This window comes from Camarhynchus parvulus, chromosome 15, assembly GCF_901933205.1.
Source record: "Camarhynchus parvulus chromosome 15, STF_HiC, whole genome shotgun sequence".
In the NCBI taxonomy this organism is placed as follows: domain Eukaryota; kingdom Metazoa; phylum Chordata; class Aves; order Passeriformes; family Thraupidae; genus Camarhynchus; species Camarhynchus parvulus.
The window spans coordinates 13,590,523-13,618,229 of record NC_044585.1 but is presented as its reverse complement, the minus strand read 5'-3'; the positions used below and the strand labels follow the sequence as shown (position 1 = coordinate 13,618,229).

Sequence of the window (27,707 nt, the reverse complement as noted above, 5' to 3'; positions counted from 1 at the left end):
ATTGATCAGGCAAGGTTGTCTCTTATTCACTTACAGCTGGAATGAAATGCCTGAGGAAGAAAACTTTCAAATAAAGCACTCACGCTGTGATTTCTGATAGAATTTGAATTAAATTCTTCCCCTCAGACAAAGCTTTAGCAAGAATGACATGTAAAATGAGAAATGTATTTTCTCCTTACCAGGCTGTCAACCTTTCATCTCCATTGACACTGTGATCCAATAACACTGCTGGCATCACAAAACCATTTCCAGAACTCTGCCTCCGCAGCAGAAAATGCACCTTGTCAGTGCTAAGTCTCAACATCATCAAAACATCAACAACCAATCCAAAAGCATCAAGGATCTGGAGATCCAACTGCTGCAAGGGGTGTGAAGAGCTCCAAAATCAGCTGGGAGACCTGAGGGTAGGTAAAAATCCACACAAACTACCAAAACAATGATAAAATGTTTATGATAACAAATCCTAACATCTCACAGTTCCAGTAAAATGTCAGTTCTCATCTGCTGTAGCATAACAAGTTGCATATGTCAAATTTTTATGACTCAAATTGCTAAACATGTTCTTGAGATAAAGAATATGTTTTAAAACCTTCCTAGCAGTGGGTCTGTACTGGTAGTTTAAGAAACTACTTGCTATTTTACTTTCAGAGTGACTTAATCAAATTTGTTAATATAAGTTTGCATATTTTTAAAAGAAGGCTTTCAGAAAGTTTATGACAATTTACATATTTTATCCCTGTGTGTTCCCACACCCCCCTGTACAGGTATTCATGTTTGAAACCCACCCTGACAGGGAAGGAGCAGAGCTGGTTTGGCTCAGAGCAGCACGTCAATAACTCCGTTTCACAGCGATCTGACAGACTTTCAGGGGTCAGGTTGGCCTGCTGAACTTTTGTTTTGTTTGTACAAATGCACACAGAGGAGCAGCCACGTTCCTCCAGCCTGGGCAAGCCAGAGCTGCAGAATGTGCCAGAACATTCTGGTGCAGCTGAGATCCCGAGCTGCAGATCTGAGCTGGGGCTGGAGCACAGTGTGCTCAGGGCTGGTGCTGTCAGAAGGAACATTGCAGTTTGAAATGTAGCTCAGCTGAGGGGAAAATCTGACTAGCCAAAATTAGACTCAAAAAAAAAAAAAAGAAGCCATTTATGGCATGAAGTGGTTATAAAAGTAAGAGTGCCTAGCCTGATGATCAGAGCCATAATCTAACCTGGGAATGAACACAGGAACCTGGCTGGGAGCAGCTCTTCCCTCAGCAAATGCCAGAGTTTTGTTGTTCTGCTGCAGTCATGAGAGATCTCAGGGAAGGTCCTTTGGGGCTGAGATCTGCACAACAGAGGGGTCTGGGGACCTTGTTTTTGGATTTTGGAGTTCTCCCTCAGAAGACTCTTTGTGGACGGTGCCAGCGCAGATCTGCAGGGAAGGCAGCACAGATTGTCTGTGAACCTTCTCCTCATCTGCTCCCCCTGCGGCGGCGCCAGGCTCAGATCTCAGACCTCAGATGTGGGTGTTTCATCCCCACAGGGAGGGACAGGGCTCTCAGCAGCAGCCTTGCCCTGCAGGTCACACTGTGGCCACGACTGAACCCCAAACCCTGAGGAGAAACGTGCTCCATGTAAATGGGGGCGGTGGTTTGGAGCTCGGGGGCTCAGACAGGATGGGAGGGAGCTGCTGCTCCAGAGATCCTGACAAGGCCAGGTGGGAGAGGCTCCCCAGCTGCTCAGGGACCATCAGGGGCTCAACTGGGCTGGAAATGCAGGTGACACAGAACCTGAGAGACAGATCATCTGAGAATTCCCTCTCCCATGGCTCCTCATTCCTTCCAGGGAAGCATCAGGTGCTGCAGTTCTGGAGAGCAGGGTACTCCCCATGCACTTCAACTTCAGAGAGAACCACTGGGCTTGAGGGGAAATCTGCCTTCTTTTGTTAATGCCAAACTTTTCCAAAAACTCTCCTGCTCTTCCTCATTTTGTCTGTGGGTAAACCCATGGGAGGAAGGCTGGTGTCTGAAAAGGAACTGTAGGAAAGACAGCATTGAACTGAGGGATGTATTTCTCTAGATACTTTAGCAGAATTCAATAAAATATTGCCTTGAGAGTGCAATATTTCCTTCCCCTGCAAAATACTAGAAGGAAAATACAGAAATGTCACTCAGTATAATTCAGATGTTTTCTTGATTGTTTAACCTTCATCAGCCTGGGGGATTCAGTTATGTTGTTGTGAACGCACTCCCAAAGAGATCAGATTCTGTCACTCAGATCACCTGTGCTCAGGAGAAACTAGGAGCAAGAAACAATGAGAAAAACGACTGAAGCTGGGTTTCTAAAATTTGATTTATTGACAATCTTTCCCTGTATCCCCTTAGAGCGTCTCCCTCTGCCTGCTGGGGAGATGTTGTTGCACCTCAGGAGTTCTGTGGGAACGCGGTGCCCCCCGTTATCCCGGGAAGAGGAGCGCAGAACGCTGGGGATGCTCCAGGTAATCCGCCTTAATTCCCTTCTGCACCGGCGCTCCTGCGCCTCCATTGGGCAGGCGGGGCGGCGGAAAGCCCCGGGCTGGGCCGGCATGTTCAGTTCATTGGTCCGTGCCAGCAGGCCACAGCCGAGGCAGCGGCGGCGGCTCCAGCGCCAGCGCAGCCCCGCGGCTCTGCCCGCAGCCGCTCCCGGGCGCGCCGGCCCGGCCCGGCCCGGCAGGGCCATGTGAGCGCCGCGGGCACCGGCAGAGCCACCAGAGCCATCTTGGGCGGCTGCGAGAGCCTCATAGGCTCCGGGCGGCCGGCACGGCGATGATGCTCGCTCGGCTCCCCGCCTGCCCGCCCGCGGCGCGCCCGTGAAGCGCCGGCACCGAGCGCCGAGCGCCGCCGGAGCTGCGGCTGCTGCCGGCCCGGAGCTGCTTCGAGACCGGGAGTGCTGCCACCGACAGCCTGAGCTCCTGCACGGCCCCGGAGCTGCGGCTGCCGCCGGACCGGAGCCGCTGCTGCTGCCGGCCCCGAGCTGCTCCGACACCCGGATCTGCTGCTACCGATACCCGAGCTGCGGCTGCCGCCGACAGCCTGAGCTCCTTCTCGGCCCCGGAGCTTCTCCGACAGCCGGATCTGCTGCTGCTGCCGGCCCCGCTCCCCTGCGATACCGGAGCTGCGGCTGCTGCGGACACCGGAGCTCCTGCCCGGCCCCGCTCCGCTCCCTCCGACACCGGATCTGCTGCTGCCCGGCCCCGTTCCGCCTCCCGGAGCTGCTGCCCGGCCCCGGCGGCGCTGCCGGCCCCGCTCCGCTCCCGCAGGATCCCGCTCGCCCTCGGCCCCGCCTGAGCGCAGGTACGCGGGGAGCGCTCCCGGGAACGGCCGCGGTGCTCCGGGCCCGCGGGGATGGGATGGGATGGGGATGGGGATGGGGATGGGATGGGATGGGATGGGATGGGATGGGATGGGATGGGATGGGATGGGGATGGGGATGGGGATGCGTGTGCGGGGGGACAGTCCCCTTCCGGCATCGGTAACTCGTATGTCAGGCAGGCAAACTTTATTATTCTGCAGCATTTTTGGCGATGCCCTTCACTGCATCCTCCCTCCTAGGTGCTGCTGTGAATAATAAAATGTGCATCGTGCACGAGCACTAGGTAAAGGGATTAAACTCTTGCTAGATTATTCCATCCTCCCTGCGACTGATGTTTAATCTGATGTCATTTCCCAGTCGCTTTTAGGGTTTCCGATGGAACAAAAGCCATTTTGGCAGGTCTGATGGCTGTGTTTCTGCTCCGGTGGTGTCCGTGGGCAGAGCTGGTGGTGGCTGTCCCTGCCCCCAGCCCCGGGCACGGCGCTGCTCCCCAGAATGTGTTTGCTTTGCAAATGTGGCTTGCGGTGTCATGGCAAAGTCATCACGGCCGCTGCTCCGCACAGCCGCTGCCCCTGCGAATACGTGCCGTCCGTCTGGCATCTGACGCCAAACCAGACCGATTGCAAGGAAATAGCTTGTCCTTTCCCACCGAACGGCGAGATCGGTACCCAGATACGGACAGACACACGGGCACTACAGACAGCAGGACTGGGGCAGGTCTGCTCTGCAGGCCAGCGCGTACAACAGAATAACAGCATTTATTAGTGCACATTTCCATAAATGCCGGTGAATTAGCAGTGTGCTGTGCTCAGCGTTACAGAGACACTGCAGGGTTTTATTAACCTCTCCCCACACTGGCTCTGGCTGGGCTCGGGGGTGTGTCTTTGCCACCGTGATGTGATGGTCGACATTACAGCTGTGCCGGCCTTAGTGCACTTGTGGCCGAGGAGAACCTCCGGGCACATTACAGCTTTGCTTTTTCTCTTTGAAGCTCCTGCTGCCTGGTTTTTCAGTGGTAAAACACTGCCTGGGCTGTTCTGTCCAGTGCAGGTAGTGATGCAGGGTTTGTACACAAAATAACTCAGCAGAATAACTTATTAGTGAGCCTTGGCACTGCATCTGGTAAATACAGAGTCTGCTTCTTAAGGGATTGGATATATTTTGAAGAAATACCTAAATTCAAAGCCACTGGTTGTAACAGTAGGAATTGCACCAAGTATTCTGTGACAGGGGAAGAATACCATGATTGATATCATCCAAATAAAAATAAGGAATATTGCTTGGCAAGATAGAAGAGGGCCTTAAGAAAACAGCATGAAATACTGAAACCAGACCAATACTGTATTTCAGAAATACTGGAACACAGACCAAGCAGCAGAGGGGAAGATACAGCATCCCCATAAAGCCAATAGGATAAAAAATAGCAGGATATGGCACTGATAGGAAAGTTGCTGTAGTCACTTTGTATTTTGGTGGTTTTGATGGGGAGGTGTTACATTTTTATTAGAGGAGGGCTGTCTACCCAGCTGACAAATGAAGAAGGCAATTCAGATCAAATGTTACGGATGTCAGCCAGGACTCAGCACTGTAGACAGCCTTTGAAGCACATCTGTGCTACTTCCAGTACCTTAAAGGAGGCTGGGGTTTTTTTAGGTGCCTCTTTGTTGTTCCTTTTTGATCTGATGGTCCTGGTCAGTGGCTCTGTGCAGACTGTTTTATTTTTAAAAGGGGAAAGACTGGCTCTAAGTGACACCAGTGAAGAGGCCCTGCTGGCTGCAGGCTGGAGAGCAGCCCTGATTTTCCCTGCTCAGGTACCTGAATGAGCTCCAGCCTGCTCAAATACAGCATGACTGCGTGCTGGAGGCACAGAACAGAGAGGCTCTGCTATTACATCCAGCTTGATGTATTTGTCTCTACCTGGGGCACCTTTTTGAGACAGGCAGCGTGTTGAAATTTCTAGAATTAAAACCAAGTTACAGCTCTAAAACAGCACGTGGGTCTTAGGGGTAGGAAGAGTGAGGCGGGACAAAATATGGGGCTGGGCAGTGCCACAGATATCTGCATGAAAATGGTCTGAATATCTGCTAAGTGCTGCTTTAGTTAACTGACAACTGCAAGCTCGGAAACCTGAAGCATCTCTCCATAGATGTGACCAGTCCGGTGCCTGTGCAAGCTGTGGATGTACTTCTGCATCTGCATAAAGAAATCTGTACATCCATACCTGTCCATCCACACCTGTACAAGCTCTGGATGTACTTCTGCATCTGCATAAACAAATCTGTACATCCATACCTGTCCATCCACACCTGTACAAGCTCTGGATGTATTTCTGCATCTGCATAAACAAATCTCTACATCCACACCTCATCACACCTGTATAAGCTCCGATGTACTGCACTGCATAAACAAATCTCTACATCGATACCTGTATTTCATGCAAATATGGATGTATTTCTGCATCTGCATAAACAAATCTGTACATCCACACCTGTACAGCCTTACCTGTACAATCTGTGGATGTACTTCTGCATCTGCCCAAACAGATCTGTACATCCATGCCTGTACACCCATTGTGTGACACTGGGCCTTAAATCAATATTCCAGCCCAACAATGCTCTTGTTACAAAACCCTGAGCCTTCCTGGGCTGCCACAAGAGAAGTGAGAAGCCTGTGATCAGTGGGTAATTCACATCCTCGGGGGTTAGGGGGTTTTAGGGGGTTTCCTTTCTGTGTGTCAAGCACCCCACCATAGATCAGAGTTAAATATGCAAAATCTCTCTGACTTTGCTCTGTAAAGAGAAGCTGGCTGGTCATGTCCTTCCTCTCGATATTCGTGTTGAATGCAGCGTGGTTTGACAGTCAAGGCTCTTTGTCATTTCTCTGAAAGTGTTTCAGGCCCTCCTCACTGCTAGGAGATATGTCACAGCAGCTGAAATGTCTGTTAGTCACGACTTTCCTGGGACTTATTTTTGGGTTCTTATTCAGCAGAAGGTTCTGACTAACTGGAATTTTGTGTCGATGCTTTGTTTCCCCCTTTCACAGCCTGTATATCCCACTCTGATAGCGTGTCAAGCTGTGTAGACACCAGCTCCTCTCTGTGTTTGGAAAGTCTCTGTGCACAGGACCAAGGAACTGAAATCTGTTCAGATTCTATGGACAGCACCTGGTGATTACTGAGACTGCTGCTGTTCTGTGTCAGATGCCTGCCCAGCACAGATGAGGATTGTCACAGAGCGCTGCTGGCAGCAGCATTTCCTCTGTTAGAGCAGCACTTGCTGTTAGAATTGAAAAATATATCCCAATATCAGGAATAAAAATAGAACTGGAGTGTAGCTACAGCGCTGGGGAAATGCAGCTGCTCCCAAGCAGGGTGCCACGGACCCAGTTTGGGCTCAGTGATGGAGAAAAGCTCCAGCCAGGGGCTCTGGGCAGGGCAGGGGTGCTCAGTGATGGAGAAAAGCTCCAGCAATGGGCTCTGGGCAGGGCAGGGGTGCTCAGGGATGGAGAAAAGCTCCAGCCAGGGGCTCTGGGCAGGGCAGGGGTGCTCAGTGATGGAGAAAAGGGCTCCAGCCAGGGGCTCTGGGCAGGGCAGGGGGTGCTCAGGGATGGAGAAAAGCTCCAGCAATGGGCTCTGGGCAGGGCAGGGGTGCTCAGGGATGGAGAAAAGCTCCAGCCAGGGGCTCTGGGCAGGGGTGCTCAGGGATGGAGAAAACGGCTCCAGCCAGGGGCTCTGGGCAGGGGTGCCCCGGCCCTGCAGCAGCTGGGGGCTGCAGCCTGAGTGGGCACTGAGGGCTCTCTCTCACTGCACCCATCCTGGTGAACGATGTGTGCAGCTGTGTCCACCCTGTAAATGGGGACTGTAAAGCCAAAGGTGACTGCAAAGCCCCCTGTGGCTGGGATCCTGTGAGGAAACGAGTGCTCCACAGGCTCTGGTGCTTGATCAGAAATCAGAGTGGGGCCTCCAGCCCTGCCACAGGTCCTGTGAATGGCCCTGAGCAAAGCATTCAGCATCTCCTGGGCTCTGTTCTCCTTCTCTAAGTGGGAATGGTAATGAACTCTTTCCACTACATTCTGTTTATTTTATCTGCTTAGGAAATGAGATTTTCAGACCAAATTCTGTTTTCGCCATCAGGATGCTGAATCCCAGCAGAGGCTTCTAGATGCTACTTATAAATCACTTGACAGCCTGCATTGTGTGTTGCTGATCCATAGAAGAATACTGCTGAGTGCCAGAAGAATTTGGATTTGTTCTGGGGTTTCTGGAATAGCATTTGGTTAGCTCTGTGGTGCTGGTGGGTACGTCCAGGTGGGCGTGAAGAGCCTCATTCCCCTGCTGGTGGCAGTGGTTTGGTGCAAACATTTGCAGTGCAGTGCCAGGACTCAGGGAATGGGACAGGGGGGTGGATTTTTGCTTTTTAAAATATAATATAATTGTCATAAAGTTTATTTTCTGTTGCGCACAGGCTTGGTTTGTAGAGCAGCAGGCACTGCTGTGCCCAGGGCTGGCTGATCAGCAGCAGTGCAGGCTGTTCCTGTGAACCACAGGAAGGCACTGAGAAAATCACAGCCTGGCACAGATTCCCTGCTCTCATCTCATCACAGTCAGAACCCTTTTCCAGTTTTCCTTTGGGGACCACCCTGCACCAGCCCCTCTTCCTCAGGGTTTGGTGTGAACACGGGGAGCTGCTGGGCAGCCATCAATGCACCCCTTGCCTCCCATGCTCCACCTCCCCTAGAACTGGACTGATTTATTTTCTTTCACTGAGGAGCATCAATCATTTTTACAGACAGCCTCATCAAGTTTTTACTTTGGATATGTGATGGAAAAATTACAATTATACCCCCAACTCTTGCCAGCTTCAAGAGGAAAATAAGCCTTTCTTGAGGCAGGTTAACTTGTTTAGGGTTGGCTTAGAAAAGTCCTGCATCGAGGCTAAATTCCTCCAGAACAGGGAATTTATTCTGTGACTTCACCTTTCCAGCTGCTGCTGAATATTTCTGCACCTCCTTCTTGCAGAGCTGAAAAGTGCTCTTTGTTACTCCTGTATGGAAAACCATGGGAAATGCAGTGAGAGCCCTGCCCCTCTCACTGTGGGGGCTCTGTGATGTTCATCAGGCAGGATTTGCACAGATCTGTGCCAGGGGGGGACACAGCACAGGGTCCCTGGGCGTGTGCTGGGGCTGGCACTGCCTGGAGAGGGATGGAGATGGGTCAGGGTCAGGGTCAGGGTCAGGGTTAGGATCAGGGTCAGGGTTAGGGTCAGGGTTAGGGTTAGGGTTAGGGTCAGGGTTAGGGTCAGGGTCAGGGTCAGGGTTAGGGTCAGGGTTAGGGTTAGGATCAGGGTCAGGGTTAGGGTCAGGGTCAGGGTTAGGGTTAGGGTCAGGGTTAGGGTCAGGGTTAGGGTCAGGGTCAGGGTTAGGATCAGGGTTAGGGTTTGGGTTAGGGTTAGTGTTAGGGTTAGGGTTAGGGTCAGGGTTAGGATCAGGGTCAGGGTTAGGATCAGGGTCAGGGTCAGGGTTAGGGTCAGGGTTAGGATCAGGGTTAGGATCAGGGTTAGGGTTAGGATCAGGGTCAGGGTCAGGGTTAGGGTCAGTGTCAGGGTTAGGGTTAGGGTCAGGGTCAGGATCAGGGTTAGGGTTAGGGTCAGGGTCAGGATCAGGGTTAGGGTTAGGGTCAGGGTTAGGGTCAGGGTTAGGGTTAGGGTTAGGATGAGGGTTAGGGTTAGGGTTCAGGTTTAAGGTCAGGGTTAGGGTCAGGGTCAGGGTTAGGATCAGGCTTAGGGTTAAGGTCAGGGTTAGGGTCAGGGTTAGGATCAGGATCGGGGTTAGGGTCAGGGTCAGGATCAGGGTCAGGGGGCTGCTGGTGCTCAGAATTCAGGGCAAGGAGCTCCCAGCTGTCCCTGCAGCAGCACTCCAGGCCCTGGCCCCTGTGCTCTGCATCTCCCTCTGTGGCACTCCCCGTTCCCCCTGCTGGCAGAGCCTGGCTTGCTGCCCTCCCCACCTGCCTGCCCCAGAACTGGAGTTCAGAGCCTCAGGAATATTCCCTGCCAGCTGCAGGAGTGCCTCCCTTCCCTTCTCCCCTGTTTACTGCTTGCTAATTAAATTTGGTAGGTGGCGGTTTGGAATCTTACGGGGCTGTCATGTGACAGCTAATGCTCTGCAGATCTCCATTACATAACCTTTAAGTAGTTGGGGGAAATGTGCTTGTGTCATAGTGGGCCTGACATAAGGCTCTGTCTGGAGCCTGAGCAGGTTTTTTATGTGGGCTGACTGCAGAAATCTTGTGCAGGGCTTGTTCTGGCACAAGCTCTGTGCCCTGGGCGGTCGGGTCAGTTGTGCTCCCTGGCAGGGATGCTGTGCTCTGTCTGATCCCTGCGGGCAGGGCTGGCTGTAACCCCCTGTAACCAGGTGATGATGGAAGCCCCGTTAAATGCAGCGTCCAGGGGCCCCTGTGCTCGGCTGAGAGCTCTGCCCACCCAGCTCTGAAGGGACCCGAGCACAGGAATCCTCCCCGTGTGTCCCTCCGCCTCCCCCAGGTCCCAGCTGGGCCCCGGTGCTTTCTGCAGAATGAAAACGTGAATCAATACAGCTTTCAGAAATGCTGTGTAGGGACCATCAATTTTTAATGCTTGGTAATTCATTAGGCCCTGGTTTGCCAAGGGAGCCTTTGTAAATGGCAGCAACGTGTCCACTCACAGAGTGAGAGCTCATCCTCCTTCCTGCAGCCAGAGCCACCTCCTGGGCACGCTGCACACACAGCTCCACGCTCCTGGTGCCTGAAACAGCCCTGTGCACCCTCTGTGCATCTTTATACATACTTATAAATCCTTATATAACACCCTTATATACCCTTACATGTCTTTGTGCACCCTTTGTGCACCCTTTGTGCACCCTTTGTACACCCTTGAACACTCTTTATGCACCCTTATACACCCTTATATATCTTTGTGCACCCTTCTACATCTTTATGCACCCTTGTGCGCCCTTGCACACTCTTTATATACTCTTGATACACCCTTATATATCTTTAATACACCCTTGTACACCTTTATATGCCCTTGTACACCCTTGTACATCCTTACACATCCTTACACACCCTTAATACATCCTTAATACACCCCTATATATCTTTAATACACCCTTGTACACCCTTGTATACCTTTATACATCTTCTATACACCCTTATACACCCTTAATACCTTTTATAGACCCTTATCCATCTTCATCCCCTCTCCAGTGCACTTTCAGCGCTCCATGGAGGGACCAGGCTGGGCCCTGCAGGAATCAGATGGGAATCCAGTCCCATTCTAGTTTCCTGGCCCGGGCATGGCCTCGCAGGCTGAGTCCTGTCTGTGGGTTTGTCTGTCTGTGGGTTTGTCTGTCTGTCTGTGGCTCTGGCTGTGCTCTCTGATAAACCACAGGAGATCTCTGCCTCCCTCTCTTCACCTGCTGGCAGGGCTCAGTGGCAATGAGCTGCTGTGGTCTGCAGTGAAAGTTGTGATTAGGAATGAGGAAGAACTGGATGAAATTTTGGGTGTTGGGTTGTTGTTTTTTTTAAAGAATATCAGGTTTACAAGTTTCTAATCTCATATTGAAATCTAATTGTGTGAACCTGCATTTTGTCTAGGGAAGCCCTAAGTCTGCAATGGCACTTTCCAGTGGGAAAACTCTTTACTGAGTGCTTAAGAATGATGGTTTGCTATCATTCTGTCTGTTTTGCAGGTGGGAAATTTTCAGTGTGCCTCAGATTTATGTGCCCAGGGTCATTCAGCCGGGTCAATGGAAATCCATGGGTGTTGTTTGCAGAACCTGCTCTAACATTTGTCCATTGTATTGCTTCTCTTAATTAAATGTTGTATAAGAAAGGAGGAGGGGGAAGTATTGATCTTCTAAAACCAGACCTTTTTTTGTTTCATTTTAAATTAACTGGCCATGTGCTACTCATAGTAATGAGCCTGCAAATCTATTAATCTTTAAAAAATTACTACTATCACAAATCAGGGTGGCTACAGCCGGTTTGTGTACTCCAAGGGCTGCCTGTTCCCCTGCTGGGTGTACAGAGCTATAAATGTCTCTCTGGAAGGGTGTCTGTTCAGCAGCCTTAAATCTGCTGTATAAATGTATTTCCCATATGTGAGTTTAGTAGCTCTGGTTTATGTGAAGATGGAGCACAGTTCATGCTGCTGTGTCACCATCGTTGGTGGCTCCTGGATTAACTGGAATCCCCGCTGTCCCATGCCAGGGAGAGCTTGGCCACTTTGGATACCTTGGATATTGGTAGTTATTAATTACCATAAACCCCAAACCCTGTGCTCAGCTTGCAGCCTCAGTTCCCTTTTGAAAAATCTGTTTGATTTTCTGCTACAAGGAAATGAAGTGTACGAAGCTTCAAGCTGCTGATATTTTTATAACGTAACGATAAAAGTGTTGTAAATATACCATTTTTTCTTGTCTAAAATGAGACAGAAGGATTTAGAGAACAGAACAAATCCTTCTCCTCCATCCCCGCCCCAGGCCTGAGCCCTCTCAGCTGTGCTGCCTTCTCCCTCTCACCCCTTGTGCCTCCTGTAACCAAAATTTAGTCTGGCACGTAAAAACTACCAGAACATTCCGTCAGAGCATTGATTTCTAATATCCCTCTATTTAATAGCATTAAGGGCCCGTGCTGCTGTTGAGAAGGACGTTTCCTCACTCTGATTTGCTGTAACTAAGAAACAGGAATTTCCCCTGGTGCAGCTGGGTTATGCACTGTGATGTGAGGGTGGAACTGGCTGCAGTGAATGGGAAATTGGTGTTTGAGAGAAGGACAGGAAAGACCAGGAAAGGTGTCTGCGCAGAGTATCCACCTGCCCTGGGGTTCTCTTTGGGGTTTTACCAGCCTGGTTTGCCCCTTCAGCTCTGAGTGCTTCCTTGAAGTGAGATCAGATCCTGCAGGATTTCCCACTGCAAGAGGAAGGAAGAGATGGAGAGGTTGAAAAAACACCCAGTGGGAAGGTGGAGTGCAAAACAGAGAATTAAAAGGTAGCATCTGTTTGTTTTCCATGTGTGTAAAGGGGTTCCCCTGTTGTCTGTCTGGACTTGCTTCTTAAAACCGTTTGGTGAATGTGAGTTCAGAAATGCTCTTTGTTAAACACTGGTGAGTTCTACTAATTTACTAATTGCTTGTCTTTGGTGCTGGCTTTGTCCTCAGCAATACAGCACAATTTAGCTTTTCCCAAGCTTGTCATCTGTGGAGTGCTCCCGTTCCAAGCTGAACTCGAGGTAAGCAGAAAGGAGCTGTCCTTGGCCCCACATTGCCTAGGGGCGAAAATGAGATTTGGTTTGTGCTGTGTAACAATTGCCACGAGAACAGAATTTTCATAGCAGTCATGGCTGTTAGGAAAATGCAGATTTGAGGATGTGGCACTATTTAGTTTTTGTTCCCTGCAACATTCATTAAAAGTACAATTGCTGGCATTTCCTAGGCAGAATAATGCATGCCTGTGAGCTGCAGTGCTTTAAGGTCCATGGCACTCCTATTAACAGAATTTCCAATTTACTGGGATAACTTCAGGGCTGGATTGGGGTTCTCTCACGATGCGTTGGTGCAGTGTATCTTACTCAGATCTGTGGTAAATCTCCTCATGTGCACGAGTCCCTCTGCTGCAATCCAGCCCAAGTGTGCGTGGGAAAATGCATTTGGGTTTCCATGCTTCCATCAAACCTGCTTTAGGGATGAAGACCCACAGGAATGTTCACTGTCACTATCCATCATTGTTGGATTGGTAACAGACCACTACTACATAAATAATAAAACCAGCAAGTAAATACTTCAGGGCAAATATCACAATACCCCAGTCCGAGAGGTGGGAGAAACAAGCCCCATTATTGCCATCATCAATAATTAAAACCATTTACAAAGAGAGTGGAATTCTCAAAACACACCTTCAAGCTTTGGCTTTTTGTGTCAGTGTAGGATTTGTGTTCAGGAAGGATGAGCTGGAACTGGAACAAGGAGAAGAAAGGGCTGTATGAATAAACCAGGAATTTGGGGAGCTTATGTTATGAAACACTAAAAGAGCTTATTCTTTGTTGTCTTATAGTGACAAAATGACAAGGTAGGTCTGATTCCATCACTAATGCTGACTCAGGCACAGACTGAGTGCTGAGTGCTCTGGTTCAAGCACCCAGAGGTTGCCAGGATGAGGGAAGTGCTCAGAAATGCCAAAAGCTGCTCAGAAATGCCAAAAGCTGCTCAGCTTTAGTGTAGCCTTTGCACAGCATCTGTCTGGCTGGGCTTCAGCTTTTAACCACCTTAAAAATAAAGAGAAAATGCTTTGTTCAGCTGAGAGGGAATTCTCCTGGTCCCAAAAGCCCTGCTGAGAGTCAGGAGGCTGCTGGAGGTTTCTAAGGAAGGATTCTTCTGGGGAAAATCAGGCCAGGGTTTGCCTTTTTCTTTCCTGGGGTTTAGAAGAGAAAGTGTATTTAAAGTCATCCATTCTCTTCCTACATGAGCAGCATCTTGAATTTAGCGTGCTGTCAGCTCTGGAAGTTCATTGATGTAATCACGCAGCTGCAGATAGCTGGAACATGGCAGGCATCAGGCTAATCAGCTGCAGAGCCCAGCCCCAGCACAGCAGCACGAGCCTTTCCTGCCTGGAGCTCCCCTGGCTTCCCTCACGGGGCTCATGTGAGCAGAACACGGCAGGGACAGACTGCAGGAGGTGGCGAGGTGTGGGGCTTTGGGTTTATTTCCAGGTGGAAGGATGAATTCCTGTGTTTGTATACAGCCCCAATGTTTGTATACAGATGTGTATTAACAACTTACACTGGCGCTGGTGAAAGGAGTAAGATATCCAGGAGAAACAGAATTTACAAGGAAATAAACTGCAAGCTTCAAGGAATCTCCAAAGTGACCACGTTCCTTCAAAGGTGGAAGGCAGGAAATTGCAAGGAATCTCACTTTGATTAAGTGGATCAAAGAGGAAGGTGGATGTGACTTGCATATCAGCAGTTCCACCCCTCTGCTGATGCAGGATGCAGATGGAGAACGGAGAAAATCCTTTAACTGATCTTCATACAGCTTAATAGGGAAGTCAAAGTAAATTGATCCTCACTTCCTGGGCTTGGCTCTGGACCTGTGATGATGCAGTTCTTTAAGCTGCCTTTATTCAGAGAGCTCCCCTGGAGGAGGGCAGGAGGCTGCAGCAATTCCAGGCACAGTCCCATGTGAGGGTGTGAGCACAGGTGTGTGGGTGCAGGTGAGCTTTAAGTGACTCTTCTTTCCATGAGAAAAGCAAGAGGGAAGCCAAGGTCAATTTGCTGTTAGCTGGCCAGAAAGGGGCAGCTTTAGCACCACTACATTAATGCTCAGGCAGTAATAACTTACACAAGTCAGATGGAGAAAGAAAGGTTTCTATTTCTAGTATCTGTCTTAGAAGGGATATAAATTACACCTTGCAGTGCCCATTTCTTCACTCAGTGTCACAGGGCCCAGACAACTTGGGTTTATACACCTCTAATGAGAAACAAAATAATCCCACGAAGATTTATATTGTCAATTTTGTATAATAAACTGATTCATTTTTAATTATGAGCATCTTTAATCTCAGTAACTGCAGTGCATGTTGAAAAATGGTTGATGCTAATAAAATGTTGAAGCATCATTTACAATTTCCATATAGCTGATCCCAAACCCTCCCTGCCTGAAGGAAGTTGTGTTTCTGTAGAGGAGTCGGGCTCAGTGTGGACACATCTGAGTCTGGCTCCTGTCCACAGGCTGAGCTGAGCTTTGATGGGCCTTTAGTGCCTGCCAGGCTGCTCCCCTGGCACGGAGCATTGCCTGCAGAGCTGGCAGGGCAGGGCAGGGCAGCCTGCAGGGCTCTGGCACAGCCTGGCCTGGCAGAACACGCTCCCTCCCTGCAGGTGCCACTTCTGCCTTGGCAGATCCCTCCAGACCTGGGCTGGCATCATTTACAGTGATCAGCACAGCCCTGGTGCTGGCTGCTGGGGATACGGAGGAGCAGAATTGTTCCTTTTGACCCAGAATGGTTCCTTTTTACCCAGAATGGTTCTGCTCCTTGCCCAGAATTGTTCCTTTTTACCCAGAATTGTTCCTTTTCACCCAGAATGGTTCTGCTCCTTGCCCAGAATTGTTCCTTTTTACCCAGAATTGTTCCTTTTCACCCAGAATGGTTCTGCTCCTTGCCCAGAATTGTTCTGCTCTTTGCCCTGATTTGTTCTGCTCCTTGCCCAGAATCGTTCCTTTTCGCCCGGAATCGTTCCTTTTTGCCCAGAATGGTTCCTTTTTGCCCAGATTTGTTCTGCTTTTTGCCCAGAATCGCTCCTTTTTGCCCAGAATCACTCCTTTTTGCCCAGAATCACTCCTTTTTGCCCAGAATGGTTCCTTTTTGCCCAGAATCGCTCCTTTTTGCCCAGAATCGTTCCCCGGGCTGCTCTTGGACAGGGTGCACAGAGCCTGGGCTGTGCAAGACAGGCTCAAGATGCTGCTTGATCCCCTCATGAGGGGAGGCTCTGTTTGTGCCAAAAGGAGGCTTCTGTGCTGCCAAAAGGAGGATTTCAGTGCAGGATGGTTTGGCTATTGAGAGACAGCAGCTGCTGTCAGATGAGTTCTGGCTTCATTTGGGTTTCAGATTTCTTCACAGCGATGAATCTTCAGCTCTTGTCCTGTTGTTTATGTCAGAGGCAGTCAGACATCTTCCTGACTGCCATTTTCTCATAAAAAGCCACCTCAAATCCTTTTTAAAGGATTTGCATTTTATGTTGATAATACTTAGGGCTTAAAGGCCTGATTCTCCTTAGACTCGTGCTAGTATCACTGTGGGATAATTCCAGCAAGAAATACATTAGTTGCATGTGTGAAGTGAAAGGAAAACTGGTCTGGCCAATACACGATTCATTTACATAAAACCCAGCAGCCCCATGGAAAAGAGAGATGTTGTATTTATGTATTTACTGTACGTGTTAGATGGAGCTCCTGCAGAGTGACACTGGCCAAAAACCGAGGTGTAGAAGCTTTGCTGATGGGGCTGCAGCTGTGGCAGCTTTGTCTCATCCTGTGTGCTTCGGTGGAACCTGCGGGTGAAATCTGTGTTAATATATGAGATGATGTGAGTTTCTTTGAAAAGAACATTCTAGAAGATTCAGCATTAATGGGTATCTGGTGTTCATTGAGATTTCTTTCCTTAGCCAGGAGGTTTAGCCAGGTTTGAGTTGAGTCAGTGCAAAGCTTCCTTCAGTCTGTGCAGAATTCTGAGCACAGGAGGCATCTCTTACCCCCCTTTTCCAGGACACAGAGGCTGCCAATATTTGCAGCATGAATAAAAGGGAGAAATCAGCCAGAAAAGCTCAATAACCTTTTTTTAAATTGTAAATGAGGTAAATTATTTGATACTTTATGGAAGAAATCTCAGTAGTGTGGGCGTGTCTCTTGCCTCTTTATCTTAGCTTATCCTTGTAAGCTTTATATCAGTGATAAAGAGTAATAAATAAAGCAATGATTCCCTCTAATAGCCAGATTGGTATTTTCCCAAGAATCCCATTTCTTGCTCTGGCCACAGGATTTATTGGCACCTTCTGCCATACTCTGCTTTCTGAGATTTCAGCTAGAAGTGCTTTTAGACTGACACAGCAACATGAGTCACTTGCATCAGAGCTTCCTGCCCAGAAGGTCCCAAAGTTGCTCTGAATTTATCATCCAAACTTTGACAGCAGACTCTCACTTTGAATTTGGGATAGATTTCTGCAGATAGGTGTTTGACTAATTAAATTCAGAGCAATTTGGCACAGTAGCTAAAAATACGGGAGCCCTCCAGACTGCAGTGATTTGCAGAATTGGTGTCAGCTCCAGCAAGAGCCACGGTGAGGATCAGAGTGATGGAGAAGCTCTTGCACTGGCAGGGCAGGCCGATGTGCTGCTGGGTGCATCAGGGAGGGGAACTCGGGGCAGGATGGTGAAGGGAGAGGAGGAGTTCTGCAGGCAGGAGCTGGCTCAGTGCAGCTCCCAGCAGAGCTGGGTTTGTGGAGTTTCACTGATGGAGGGAGGTTTGTGTGCCAAGGAGCCTCCAGAGGGTCAGCTTCAAAAAGGGGGAGCACAGAGCCATGGGGACCTTCATGGAAAAAAGCGTGGAAAAGGAGTTTAATAGTTTGTAGTTAATATCATTTATATTATATATATATATGTATATAGTTTATAGTATATAGTTAATATATAGTTAATGCAGTTGCTGAAGATTTTATTGTTCCAATTTAAAAAAGAAAAAAAGAAAAGCCCAGTCCTTAGCTGATTTTTGAAGGAAACAGTTCACTTTGCCACATAGTTCACTTACCAAATCAAGGTAAATCATACTTTTTCTGCAGTGTTTTCCATTGGTTGTGGGAGCATTTTATTGCTTATCAGGGTTTTTTCCTTGTCAACCGTCTGCATTAATTTTATCATTCTGGGGATGCAGGCTCTGGGTGTTCCAGGGCTGGGATTGCATGCCTGGACAGCCTCCAGTACTGCCTATTGTTCTTCCTTACTTTGAGCTGCAAGTGACAAGTGAGCTCTAATTTTTAAATTTATTTATTAAAAAATCAAATCAACAATCTTCCCATTCACAATCAAGACCACCATTCACCCAAAGCTGGCTCTGTATAATTAGCCACAAGCCAAACTTTGCATTTTCAGCAGTGTTTCCTCTCTGCTGTCGTGGTGGGAATTGTTCAGTCTGGCTGATGCTGGAAGGATGCTGGAACAGAGACACAAGGATGTTTTTGTCTGGTGACAAACACATCTTACTCATCTATTCTGGATCCTGTGAAAGCTGACAGCCACCAGGGTGGTTTCACTGGCAGCCCAAGCTGGGGGAAAACAAGATTATTAAAGGTTCTGCTGTCTCAGGAAATGTGTAAAAAATTTTCAGAGCAGAGATCCTGTCCATCCCCAGAGCTGGGGCTCAGCAGGAGGAAGGGTTTCTACTTCAGCTGAAATCTGCAGGTTGGAGCTCCAGCTGCTCGGGAGGGTGCAGGTCACTTTCTGTCCCAGCTGTCACTGAGCTCTGTCCTGCCCACCTGCACTGCGTGGCAGGCTCTCAGGTGAAATTCAGGAATGAAATTCAGGTGAAATTCAGGAATGCCACCTTGGACAGGGCAGTGAGGGGTGTGGGTGGCACGTTCTGCCAGCCCAGAGCCCCAGGGAGCACAGGAGTGTCTGTCTGTCTGTGCCTGTCCGTCTGACCCAGGACATTCACCTGAATCTCACCTCTCATTCCTCTGACCAACGAGCCCTGAGGGTTCCCTTCAGCAGGGCAGAGCTGGTGAGGTCTGGGACCCCAAAGTTTTGTGAGTCTGGAACCCTGAGTTCTGTGAGTGTCTGGAACCCGGAGTTTTGTGAGTCTGGAACCTGGAGTTCAGTGACTCTGGAACCCCGAGTTCTGAAACCTGGAGTTCTGTGAGTCTGGAACCCGGAGTTTTGTGAGTCTGGAACATGGAGTTCAGTGACTCTGGAATCCCGAGTTCTGTGAGTTCTGTGAGTTCTGTGAGTCTGGAACCCGGAGTTTTGTGGCACTGGAACCCCAAGCTCTGTGACTCTGGAACATGGAGTGGTGTGAGTGTGAAACTCCGAGTTCTGTGAGCCTGGAACCGCGAATTCTGTGGGTTCTGTGAGTCTGGGACCCCGATTTTGGGGATGCACTTTTCAGCTGAAGGCTCAGTGTGAACATGCTCTGAATGGATGCTCCAGCCAGGGCAATCTTTACCTGCTCTGCAGCCCCAGCTGAAATGCTGGATAATGGATAATGGACGTTCAGACCAGCCTGGGGTTACAGCTGAGCAGGGGCACAGCTGGCAGAGGTGGCTGTTGGAATGGGAGGAACATGATATCATTTTAAAAACATCCAGTTAATTCAGAGTTGAGCTCCACTCCCATGACCACTGTCCCACGGTTTGATACCTGCAGTCTGAAATGTGTTCAGAGAGCTGACAGAAAACCCTGTGCAACTCCACCAGGTGTCATCAGTGGGGTATTTTGGGATGTTGCCTTGTCTAACCAATGAGCATCTTTTGTTACAAGCTTCCAAAAACTATTTAACAAGGAGCTGCGAATCTTTCTTTTGGAGCCCATTTTCCATTTGCAATGGCAGCTTGCTTTCAAAACCTCAGCTGCACGGGATCACTGGGCAGGGACCCTGCAGATGGTTCTCCTTTCTGGAAAGCCAAATGCTCTTTCTCTTCCGATGGCTCAGAAGAATTCCTGTCGAGCTCACCGTGTGCATTTTTGACAGAGTGCAGATTTTATTTATGCTGTAATTGCTTCCCGTTAAGCCTCCAGGCTATTGCAAGGCAGTCCTTGGAGCATTTTCCTCTCAGAACGTGATCTCACTTGTGAGATTTGCTGCGCTGCCCTTTGCTGTGCATTTGGGCAGCTCTGGGCTGGGGCTTCCCGTGCCTGCAGGGAATTTCCTTATGGCCCAAAGGGGACATTCCCCGGCTGTGAAAAGCACTTTTGGGCCTGAAGGGAGCACGGGGGGAGGATGCAGAGAGGACCATTGGTATTTGTTTGTGCGGGAGGAATTGGCTGGGAAATCTCTGAGCTTCCTGCGCTGCCAAAGAGAAAAACTTGAACAGAAGCTTCAATAAACTGGGTATTAAACTACAGGGAGAAGTGTAAATTCAGTTTAATTAAAGCACTAAAGCCAGGCAGGAAGATTATGTGGCAAGAACCCTCAGTCTGCTGGGAGGGGGCTCTGGTGCTGGTGGCAAGCCCAGCTCAGGCTGCAGCAGAGGCTGAACATCTCTGTTTGCTTCTCCACCTGGATGTCCCTGCAGCTGCTTCTCCTCCTTTGTTCTTTTTTATTTCATAAAAAATATATTGATAAAATGGAGCGTGGTTCTGCGTACTGCCTGTGCTCCTGCCATCATCTGGAACCAATTTTCCCCTCAGTTTCCAGTGGCTGGTGAAGGCTGAATTTCCCTCCTGTGTCTGTGTCCCATTACAGACCCCAAAAGTGAAAGGCTTTAGGACACTTCCTCATGTGTCTGGATTCATAAATTACTGAAATTCCAGGTTAGGGCTCCTTTCCTTCACCCGGATTTTCCTTTGGTGGAATATCTCCCATGCCATGAATATTTTCAGTTTCCTCTCCTGTGCACACAGAGCTCTCAACCTGCACTTACAGCTCTCCCTGATGAATATTTAAATGGCAGTTCAGCTTTCAGACAGAGTACACCAGTGACAAAGATCAAGCTTTCTGACCTTTTGTTAATTTGCTCACTGAAATAGGATTCCCGTGGTCTCATTTTTTGTATTTAAGAGAAGAAATTTGCATACAGAGAGGGTGTTGGCTTTTCTCATTCTTGTGGCTAATTCCCTTTTGGTACATTTGTTCTAGTAGGTCTTAAGGAAAAGTCACTGGATAGTTTTATCAGTTATGCATGAGAATATGAAAGATAGAATTGAAGAGAAAAACCACTTGGGTTCTTTATCAGGAAATGATAAGAAGTTTTTTTTTACTGTTGTGGGAAAAAACCCAGCAAAAAAAAGCAAAAGTAGGAATGTGTTGAGACCAATGGAGAAACTTGTTACTCCCACACTGCGCTGGAAGGAAATGCAAACTGTTTGTGATAATAGTGGAGAGTGAAGCTGGAAAATCTCAATGATTGCTTTGGAAATGAAATTGTCTATTCTGGAAAATACAGCACCTGCAGACCCCCAGACACTGAGCTGACAGAAGAGTAAGCAATGAAGTGTGTCAGTGTAATGACAAATCCACTGGACTTTCAGGGACTGCAAGATGGAAATTGAAGCATGGTTTTGTAAACCTTAGCTAAACTGTGTGCTTGTTTGTGTTTGTTCTGAGCTCACCGTGGGCATTTCAAAGGAAGGAATGGTTGCAGTTCCTGGAGCAGAGGTTGGGGCCAGCCAAGTCCTGGCACAGCTGTGGTGTTGGCCCCATGGCTTTGTTATTTGCTCTGTGTTTCTCATTTTATATGCTGCCATACATGAATGGACACAGCTATACAGTTGATTAAAGAAGGGACTTAATTAAGGGTTGTAATTAAACCAGTGGAGTAAATTACAACAGAACTGAAATTCAGAATGAGCCCGTGTGATGCAGAGGCTGGTGGTGGTGAGGCAGTGTCTGCATGAAATAATTGATTCTGTAGCCATTAGTCTTTGCTAATGAGCTTAAGGAGGAGGTGCCACAATCTTGCTAATTAATTTGGTTTGAGACTTTGAAATGTGATGGAATGGGGCAAAACTGGGGATTCTTCCACACACCAAGAAGCTCTCAGATTGGAAGACAAATATCATCAAATCATCCCTGTTCTCAGCTGTGCCAGGGCTGGGGATGGTATTTGACTTTACACGGATGTCAAACCCTCATCCTGCATGGAGACATCCCAGGACAGGAAAAGAGGCTTTTCCTCTGTCCATGGAGCTCCATGAGAGCTGCTGGGACAGATGCCCCTGGCAGCCTGGGCAGGGCTGGGATCTGCAGTATTTCTGTGCCCTGGGTACAGCCTGGTGCATTTATTTCCCTGCTCTGGATCTGTGCCCCATTGTCCTGCACTGCCACAGTGCAGCTGATGGGTCTGGAGGATCTTTCACCTAACATTTAACAGTGCCCCTAATCCAAGGCTTATCTTATTGGTACCTACTTACACTTACTGGGACAGAAATAAATTGCAATAAATTATTATAGACAGTAAATAAACTATACCAGGTTAGTATCTGTATTGAATAAATCTCTGCACACACCCACACGGTGCAGAGCTGCACAAGCACTGCACATTGTAATATTGCTGATTATTTCACTAATACTGAACACTGACAGAGGCAAAAGACGTGTTAAAAGCAGAGGCAGGGCAGGAAAATCCCTTCAATTCGAGAGGAAAGATTGAAATGTGTTTTGTGCAGGATTTATTGAAGTGTCTCACATGACAAGCTCAACGTTCAAGCATTGCTTCAGCAGAGGGATAACTTGCAGCTGTTGGCATGGTGAATGTTGGATGTTTTTGTGCTCTGTAACCTGGCTGCTGACTGTGATTGCCATTCCTCACTTGCAAAGTCAGTGATGAGTTATTCCTGATGTATAGTTAGAGACCATACAAGATTCCATTGCTGAGTTATTCCTCATGTACAGTTAGAGACCATACAAGATTCCATTGCTGAGTTATTCCTCATGTACAGTTAGAGACCATACAAGGCAGTGACAGCACCTTTCAAATCACTGACTGTTAAAAACAAGCTGAGTGACTGTCAGGGATGTGGCTCCTTTGGGCTCTGCAGCTCATCCCACAGAGCTGAGCCCAGCAGAGCCTGGCTCTGCAGGCATTTCCTAGAAAGACTTTCCATTTCTCCAGCAAACTCTGCTGCCTGTGTGCGCTGCTCGGGCTCTCTGGGCAAGGTCAGCGCCTCCTGTGCCCCTGTCACCCGAGACCTTCCCGGTGGGAGCTCTGTGAGGGTGACAACCATGAGGTTATGGACTTTCACCTGCGTTTAGGGAGCCCCTGCAGGCACCAGAGCCGGGCATTTGTGGAACTGCTGCAGGGAACTCCTTCTCTTTTACACTCAGAGAGCCCCAGGGAAGGCTGGAACTCCACAGGAGGGGTCATAACTCTGCAAAACAGCACTTGGATTGCAGATCCTGGGCTGGAACACAGGCTGCAGCTGAGAACTTGCCGCTGATTGCAGATCCTGTGCTGGAATGCAACTGCAGCTGTGAACTTGCATTTGCAGATCCTGTTTGATCTGAACACCAGCTGCAGTGTGAACTTGCATTTCATTGCAGATCCTGGGCTTGAGTGTGAGCTGCAGCTGTGAACTTGATTGACTGCAGTTCCTGTGCTTGATTTGAACACAGGCTGCAGCTCTGAACTTGCATTTGCAGCTCCTGTTTGATTTGAACACCAGCTGCAGCTGTGAGCTTGCATTGGATTGCAGATCCTGTGCTTGATTTGAACACAGGCTGCAGTGTGATCTTGCATTGGATTGCAGATCCTGTGTTTGATTTAACACCGGCTGCAGCTGCGAAGTTGCATTTTTAGCCCCGTGCCCATGGAGCATCCCCATGCCACTGACACAGCCCCTGCAGCAAACCCCCGTGCGTGGCTCTGCTGCTCTGCATTTGTTTGTGGCTTTAGGAGACGCTGGCAGGCTCCAGAGCGGGCTGGGTAACTCACTCTGCATGGAGTGCCTTCCCAAAACAGCAGAAGGCTGTGCCCAGGGCTCTCCAGCAGGCACCTCCGTGAGTCACCAGGCGCTTCCAGGGCATTGAATTACGATCCCCGCAGCCCTGCATCTGCTCGGGGAGCTCGTGAATAATGAAAGGTGTGGCCCCAGCCCCGCAGATCTGGGGTGCATGCCCTCCTGAGCGATTCCCTGTCCCACAGCACAGCCCCGATGTGAATTAGGTCTGTGCTGCTGAAGACCCCAGCCGTGATGTAAGTAAAGGCGTTTAAAATAGCTGGCGGCGTGTGGGGATGGGTGGCAGGTCTGTCGTTAATTACCCTGTGCAATCTGGCAGGCTCTGGTATTTAGCTCCTGGTGCATTCAGGATGCAGTTCCTGTGCCTTGCCATTCTGGGTGTGGAGGGACACCATCCAAAGGTATTTTTAGAATTCCATGCCAGGGGAAAAAATAAAGTCTTGGGAAGAACTGATTCATGCTTCTCATCCTCTTCCCTCCTCCGTTCCACTCTGGGTTTGAGCACAAATTTAAGGCTCAGTTTGGAGCTTTTGTTGGACTTCAGCCTTGTTGCCTGCCATGACAAAACTGTTTATTCAGCACGGCTGAATTAATTAATTCAGCTTGGCTTTTATGGTATGTAGTGGTAATTAACCCTGACTTTGCTGCAGCTCTGGGGCACAGGCAGTGAAACCCTCGGGCTACTGGAAGATGAGTGCAGTTCTAAGAAACTGGCCACTGACTGCTTTCCTTTTATCCTGCACAGTTTGGAGATGCTCCAGCATGCCCGCAGCTTCGCAGGAAATCTCTGATCAGAGCTGGTTTCTAGGAGAGACACAGACCTGCAGTCCCACGGCAGCGCCTTGACTCCAGAGCCATCCCTGGCAGCTCCCAGTAAGTCTGGCTCTGCTCCCCAGCCTGCTGCAGCTGCAGAGTTTGTTCTGCAGCCCGGGGGCTGCTCCGGGGGCCCTGCGCTTGGCTGTGTGCGCACAGCTCCAGGGCTGGGGGATTCTGCGGGAGGTTTGGGAGGGTCTGGCTGCAGTTTGCTCTGCCCTGATTGCTGAATCCTGCGCCCACACTGAGCACACCCAGCTGCGCCTGTGGGGCAGCCCCAGCCTGAAATGGGGGTGTCAATGCCAAAAACGGGACAGAAATAACTGCAGGGCTGAGTTCTGGCTGCAGGAATGGCAAGTGCAGGGCCCGGGGCACAGCCTGTGGCTCTGACCCCATCCCAGTGTGCTGGTGTTCACGGGGTCCCAGGATGAGGGAAGAGATGAGAATCTTGACTCCGTGTTTCAGGAGACTGATTTATTATTTTATTATATATGTGATATTAAAAGAAAATGATATATTAGAACTATACTAAAAGAATAGGAGAAAGGATTTCATCAGAAGACTTGAAAGGAATAGAAAAGAAAGGAATGATAATAAAATCTTGTGACTGACCAGAGAGTCTGAGCCAGCTGGGCTGTGATTGGCCATTAATTAGAAACAACCACATGAGCCCAATCCCAGATGCACCTGTTGCATCCCACAGCAGCAGATAACCATTGCTTACATTTTGTTCCTGAGGCCTCTCAGCTTCTCAGAAGGAAAGATCCTAAGGGAAGGATTTTTCATAAGACGTGTCTGTGACACACCAGCACATCCCAGTCTGGTTTGGGGCTCCCATCCTGACTCTCAATAGCAGCAGAGCTTCTCTGGTTGCATCTCTGCGTGTTTGCACATGCTCTGATTGCAGTTTAGAGAGGAACCTTCTGGAAGGCTTGGTCAGCTAGCTGATCCCCATCTCCTGCTGCTGAGCTGTCAGATGGAGTTCACGTCTCACCTTTGATCTTCAAAGCCCTGTGCCACCAGTAACTAACAGAATAATTTAAAGAAATTTCATTTTAAAACACCATTTTTGAACCTTATGTTCTCACTGTTCTCTGTACCTCACTGAACTGAAAGTAAAGGCTTAAAGCTTTGCTTTAAGAGCCTGATGTTTGAAGCTCGGGGTTCTAAATTTGGTGCTGGATTTATCCATGTGAAGGCTATGAGTTTGATTGCATCAGAAGTAATTATATTTAATATGACAAGGGAAAAGTGCACAAATGTGATATTTGGAACGGCTGTTAATGCCTCCTTTGCATCTCTGCTCCTGAAAAGAATAATTACACAGCAGTGATGTGAGCTGAGTGCTGAGGCCTGGTGGAAAGGGGGAGTCAGTGCTTTCCTGCAGGGTCAGGCTGCCTGAGCAGGAGCCCTTGGCAAGGGAGGGGCTCTCTGCAGACCCACACCCACAAAAACCCACCTGGGGCACGCTGGGGATTCACTGGTTGTTCCTCCACACCTAGGATTTGTGCCTTCAGCAGGCAAAAAGTGTTTCTCTGGAATCCCAGGGTTTTCTCTGAAATCCCAGGTTTTCTCTGAAATCCCAGGTTTCTCTGAAATCCCAGGTTTCCCCTGAAATCCCAGGGTTTCTCTGCAGTCCCCCTGTGCCCCCTCTGAGCATCTGTTCCATCCCCAGTTTTGTCCCTGTGTCATGGCAGTGGCCTGTGCAGCTTTCCATTGCTGGTGGCATTTTCTAGATCAGCCATCACCTGTGCAAGTGCAGAATTCTGTCTGGAGTTTATTGATACAGTGCCAGCATCATAAAAGCTTTTCTTAGCTGCAGGCCATGGAGGAAACTTCCATCAAAAATAGATCTTGATGGGGTTTAAAAAGCATTTTTTCCTAATCATATTTCAAGCAAGTCATTACATTTCTGAATGAGGAAAGGATATCTAAATGCCCAAAAAGCGAGACATGTGCAGTGTAAGACTGGATTAAATTAGCAGCCATGAAAGCAGGCTGACCTTTCCTCTCCCCCCGAGAACACAACATCCTCACTCCCGCTGCTGGGAATGGCTGTTGGCTCAAAATTGGCCTTTTTAATTGATAAAGACACTTGCAGTGCCACATGCCTCTGGTTTGGCTGTGCTGGGCAGGGCGGAGGGAGGAGAGGGCATCTGCTGCCATTGATTCCTCTCTGGAAGGCTCCATCGCACCAGCCAGGCTCAGATGTTCCCTCTCTAACTGGAATATCTGCTGCCATTGATTTTCTGGAAGGCTCCATCTCCATCACCCAGGCTCAGATGTTCCCTCTATAACTGGAATATCTGCTGCCATTGATTCCTCTCTGGAAGGCTCCATCTCCAGCACCCAGGCTCAGATGTTCCCTGTCTCTCTAACTGGAATGTCTGCTGCCATTGATTCCTCTCTGGAAGGCTCCATCTCCATCACCCAGGCTCAGATGTTCCCTCTATAACTGGAATATCTGCTGCCACTGATTCCTCTCTGGAAGGCTCCATCTCCATGAGCCAGGCTCAGATGTTCCCTGTCTCTCTAACTGGAATATCTGCTGCCATTGATTCCTCTCTGGAAGGCTCCATCTCCATGAGCCAGGCTCAGATGTTCCCTGTCTCTCTAACTGGAATATCTGCTGCCACTGATGCCTCTCTGGAAGGCTCCATCTCCATCACCCAGGCTCAGATGTTCCCTCTATAACTGGAATATCTGCTGCCATTGATTCCTCTCTGGAAGGCTCCATCTCCATCACCCAGGCTCAGATGTTCCCTGTCTCTCTAACTGGAATATCTGCTGCCATTGATTCCTCTCTGGAAGGCTCCATCTCCATGAGCCAGGCTCAGATGTTCCCTGTCTCTCTAACTGGAATATCTGCTGCCACAGCCCAGCTCCCTCCCCACTGCCCCATCAGTGATGCTGGTATCAGACAGGGAGGCTGAGGGCTCTCTGTGTATCACTTACTGCCAAACACAGGCAGCAAGGTGATTTATTGCTCCATTTTCCTAAAGCACACGATAAGATTAACGTTTGGCTTATACTTTTTCCTGCCCTAATTACATTTGTCTCTTGTTTAATCATCTTTAAGACAAAATGGTATGTCTGAGGAGAGAATGTGATTTAATTAACTTTTGTCCTAATGAGTCAGACTGCAGAATCTTGCAAGGCTTCTTGTCCAGTACAGTGATTGGAGGCAAAGTATTCAGATGAAACTGAAAATTGTGAATGTTAAAGCTCATACCAAAACCTTCAGGTGTTGCTGCTGGACTCAGAGGTGTGTTATGTGACAGGTTTCTGTTTTGGCCTGAGACCTAATTTACAAGTTATTGAGGGGACAGCTTGACTCCTGTTTAAATCCCTGTCTGAAATGGATTTTAGGGGCTGTG

The 27,707-nt window shown here is 48.9% G+C and overlaps 1 protein-coding gene across 1 annotated transcript in view; it reads left to right on the top strand.

Annotated features, from left to right (window-relative positions):
* The first annotated feature begins 2,788 nt into the window (after positions 1-2,788).
* Positions 2,789-27,707, top strand: part of RIMBP2 (RIMS binding protein 2) — an 81,231-nt gene continuing 56,312 nt past the window's right edge. Inside the window, 2 exon segments of the mRNA XM_030959240.1 lie at positions 2,789-3,310; positions 24,263-24,390. The gene's annotated coding sequence lies outside the window, so the exon portion shown is untranslated.